Genomic DNA, 5426 nt, shown 5'->3' on the forward strand with positions numbered 1-5426 from the left:
ATTCAAAACTCCCCGTTGTCCAATAAAGACCTAAAATTCCTAATAATAAACCAAAATCCCCTACGCGATTAGTTACAAATGCCTTTTGACAAGCATTCGCCGCAGTAGGTCGAGTGAACCAAAAACCTATTAATAGATAAGAACACATTCCAACCAATTCCCAAAAAATATAAATTTGGATCAAATTCGAACTAGTAACTAATCCCAACATTGACGTATTGAACAAACTCATATACGCAAAAAATCTCAAATATCCTTGATCATGAGACATATAATTGTCACTATAAATAAGAACCATAATTCCAACAGTCGTGATTAATATTGCCATAATACAAGTAAGTGGATCGATCAAGTAGCCCAACTCTAAAGAAAAATCATTATTGATAGTCCAAGACCATACATATTGATAGATATAACTAGTATATTTATTTGATCAATAGACAGATAAACTGCAAAAATCATAACTATACTTAACAATAAAATACTCGGAAAAGACCACATACGTCGAAGGTTTTTGGTTGCCGTCGGAAAAAGTAGAAGGCCCACTCCTATTAAGATAGGAATTGGAAGTGAGATGAACGGTATGATCCATGAATATTGATATGTATATTCCATAAAAAAGTATATTAAATTCCTAATTAATTTTTCTGATTCACCAGCTCTTATCTCTTTTCAAAAGGATCAGTTAATAACAAATTTAAATATCCAAAACGGAAATAGAATTTTATTTTTCTATTCTTAATTTTTTGCCAAATACTTCAAATATTTCAAGTCACGAAGTTACAATTGTTCAAATAAGATGAGATGATCCATTGAAACTATTAATGAACACACCCATTACTTTTAAGTAAAATTTTTTGACAATATAGAAACTGCAAATTTTCTTTATTATTTAGTATGCATTACAAAAATTCCCCGCTCTAGAGCAAGAAAGAATAATTAGACCAAAAACACTATTTTATTTTGGTATCAATCATAAAAGACAGTCTACAAGTTGATCCAGTAAAATAAGACTTCTTTGTATTAAATTCTACGAATCATTAAACAATTTTTTTTTGACAAAATAACATTATATATATTGTTTTTTCTTTGTTTCTAATCTAATAATTTCGAATTTTCGATAGCTATATTAGGAGTATACTATAATTTCAATAATAAATGGATAATAAATAGTAAAGAACAATTCATTTTGAACAATAGATGTCTTTCACATCCAACTATAGTAATGAATAATCAATTATAATTTTGTAATGGCAGTTCCAAAAAAGCGCACTTCTATATCAAAAAAACGGATTCGGAAAAATATTTGGAAAAGCAAAGGGCGTCGGGCAGCGTTGAAAGCTTTTTCGCTAGCAAAATCTCTTTCAACGGGTAATTCCCAAAGTTTTTTGGGGGACAAATCAAATAAATACTGAAAGATTGGAATAATCTGAATTGGTTTGACTCAAAAAACAGCCTAGTAAAAGTTCGTTTATAATTTTTATATTTTATATATATATTTTTTATATATTAAATATAAATTTTTTTTTTATCAAAGCAATTAGTGTAATTTTCCTAATGTTTTGAGCGGATAAATATGAAATTCTTTTTCCTTTTTGTAGGCTATGTAAAAAAAAATAATAAATCGTTTGTTTACTCAATTAAAAAATGGAAAATGGTACTTTTTTGTTCAAAGAATAAAAAAGGTTGACCTTTCTTTTTCATATCTTTGTTTTATCATTTTCGAGATGGGGAAAATATGAATCCCCATCGCCCCACTAAACCAAAAAGTTTTTGTTGATTTTTGATTTTATTATCTATTTTCGATATTATATATAATATCGAAATATAGAAGAGCAAATAGTAAACTGAAACTCTTTATTAAAAATTTAATAAGACATTGAAACGATGACATTAGTTGATTAAGTTAAAACCTTCTTTTTGAATTCTATGAACCCTTACCTTATTTCTTTTCTCGAAATCATTATTACTATTATAGATATAGAATATATCTCGCCGAATACATAATGAAATTGGTTTGCAAAATCCTATAAAATAAAACTATTATTAAAAAAATAAAACTATTATTAAATGAAGAAAATTGACACCTTAAATTCTTATTGAAATAAATGAAATCGGATAAGATTTTTATTGGAAACGCTCAAATCTCCTATTTTTTTCCCTTTAATGAAATTATCATTTAAAGATAAAGAGTTTTTTATCCACGATAAATATTTTGTAAAAAATATTCCATTTAATTGCAAATTCATTCTATTTTTTTTCAATCTCGACGATTGAATAATAATAGGTTATTATGATTTCGAGAAAGCCGCTATGGTGAAATCGGTAGACACGCTGCTCTTAGGAAGCAGTGCTAGAGCATCTCGGTTCGAGTCCGAGTGGCGGCATGCCATTTTTTTTTTTATAAAAAAAAGTTCTATAATAGAATTAATAATTCAAGTCCCAGATATTAATTCAAATAATTGAATTGCGGGACCTTTAAATTTATTTTTTTATGATATTTTTAACTTTCGAGCATATATTAACTCATATATCTTTTTCGGTCATTTCAATTGTCATTACAATTCAGTTAATAACCTTATTAATCAATGAAACCGTAGGACTCTATGTTTCGTCAGAAAAGGGCATGATAGTTACTTTTTTCTGTATAACAGGATTATTAGTTACTCGTTGGATTTATTTGAGGCATTTACCATTAAGTGATTTATATGAATCATTACTATTTCTTTCATGGGCTTTATCCATTATTCATCTATTTGCTTATTTAAAAAAATATAAAAACCATTTAAGTGTAAGCGCAATAACCGCGCCAAGTACTATTTTTACACAAGGTTTTGCTACTTCAGGTTTTTTAACTGAAATGCATCAATCCCCACTATTAGTTCCCGCTCTCCAATCTCATTGGTTAATGATGCACGTAAGTATGATGGTATTAGGTTATGCAGCTCTTTTATGTGGATCATTATTTTCAGTAGCTCTTATAGTGATTACATTTCAAAAAGCTATAAGAATTTTTGGTAAAAACAATAATTTATTAAATGCGTTATTTTCCTTTGATGAGATCCAATACATCAACGAAGGGAACTATTTTGTAAGAAACACTTCCTTTTTTTCTTCGAAGAATTATTATAAGTCTCAACTGATTCAACAATTAGATCATTGGAGTTATCGTATTATTAGTCTAGGGTTTATCTTTTTAAGCATAGGTATTCTTTCAGGGGCAGTATGGGCTAATGAGACATGGGGATCGTATTGGAATTGGGACCCAAAGGAAACTTGGGCATTTATTACTTGGACGATATTTGCAATTTATTTACATACGCGAACAAATAAAAATTTTGAAGGTGTAAATTCCGCAATTGTGGCCTCTATGGGTTTTCTTATAATTTGGATATGCTATTTTGGGGTCAATCTATTAGGGATAGGGCTACATAGTTATGGTTCATTTACATTAACATCTAATTGAATTCATTCAAGAAAGGGCCTGACGAACACAAACATGGAGGGGTATAGATAAGAAAATTGTGTGTAAGACATCGAGAACCCTTTGAATCACTACATTACTTGATTCAAATGGTTCTCACAAAAGCCAAATGTATGAGGAAGTCCAATTCATTTTTTTATTTAACTTAAGAAAAAAGACTTCTTTTTTTTATTGTGCAACGAATGATTAAAAAAAATTATTATAGTATTGCTGTTTCATTTTTTTATGAAAACTATCTAGCAAAATAATTAGATAAAATAGCTTCGACCTTGTCAACTGATAGTGAGAAAACAAAATCTGGATAAATACCAATACCTATGACAGGTATAAGGATAGAGATCGCAACAAACAACTCTCGTGGTCCCGAATCAAAAAAATAAGAATTTTTAGCATTAAAAAGCTTGTATCCATAGAACATCTGGCGTAACATAGATAATAAATAAATGGGAGTTAATATAATTCCAATTGCCATTACCAAAGTAATTACTATTTTTGCCATTAAAAGATATTTTTGGCTAGTAATTATTCCAAAAAAGACTATTAATTCTGCAACAAAACCGCTCATACCAGGCAATGCAAGGGAAGCCATCGATAAGATACTGAAAGTCATAAATATTTTTGGAATTGGGATAGCCAGTCCTCCCATTTCATCGAGATAAACCAGACGTATTCTATCATAACTTGTTCCTGCCAAGAAAAAAAGTGCAGCGCCAATAAATCCATGAGAGATTATTTGTAAAATAGCTCCATTCAGTCCCGTATCGCTTATAGAACCAATTCCTATAATTATGAAACCCATATGAGAGACGGAGGAATAAGCTATTCTTTTTTTTAAATTGCGTTGACCCGAAGATGTTGAAGCTGCATAGATTATTTGAATTATGCCTAATATGATCAACCAGGGTGAAAAGATAGAATGGGCGTGGGGTAATAATTCCATATTGATCCGAACCAATCCATATGCTCCCATTTTTAATAAGATTCCGGCTAGAAGCATACAAGTACTGTAATGTGCCTCTCCGTGGGTATCTGGTAACCATGTATGTAAGGGTATAATCGGTGATTTGACAGCAAAAGCAATAAGAAATCCGATATAGAATAGTATTTCTAGTGCTATAGGATACGATTGATTAGCTGATGTTTCAAAATTTAAAGTTGGTTCATTAGAACCATATAAACCGATACCCAGAACTCCCATTAACAAAAAAATGGAACCTCCCGCAGTGTACAAAATAAACTTTGTAGCTGAATACAACCGTTTCTTTCCGCCCCACATCGATAGAAGTAGATAAACGGGAATTAATTCTAACTCCCACATGATAAAAAAGAGTAAGAGGTCTCGAGCAGAAAATGATCCTATTTGACCACTATACATTGCTAACATTAGAAAATGGAATAATCGGGAATCTCGAGTAACTGGCCAAGCCGCTAAAGTAGCTAAAGTGGTGATAAACCCCGTCAGTAAAATGGGTCCTATGGAAAGTCCATCGATTCCCAATCTCCAGTAAAAATCCAAAAAAGGGATCCATTTATAATCCTCCATCAATTGGATTAATGGATCGTCTAATTCGAAATGATAACAAAACGCATAGGTTGTTAGAAGCAGCTCGAGTACACAGATACATATAGTATACCATCTCATTACTTTATTTCCTCTATGAGGGAAAAAGAAAAGTAATAAACCCGCAAATATTGGAAAAACTACAACTGTTGTTAACCAAGGAAAATAATTCGTAGTAAAAACAAGATACACTTGGACTAAAAAAACCCATGTTCGAAAATAAAATAAAAAAAAATATATATATGTATATTTATTTTCGAGCACGAGTTTTTGTCGGTAAAAAAGAAATCAAATGTATTCAAGGGGGCTTTTAGAGAACGTATCAATAAGCTAGACCCATGCTTCGAGTTGTTTCATGCCATAAATAAACGCGAACACTCA

Source organism: Cucumis melo, unplaced genomic scaffold, assembly GCF_025177605.1.
Source record: "Cucumis melo cultivar AY unplaced genomic scaffold, USDA_Cmelo_AY_1.0 utg000710l, whole genome shotgun sequence".
Classification (NCBI taxonomy): Eukaryota; Viridiplantae; Streptophyta; class Magnoliopsida; order Cucurbitales; family Cucurbitaceae; genus Cucumis; species Cucumis melo.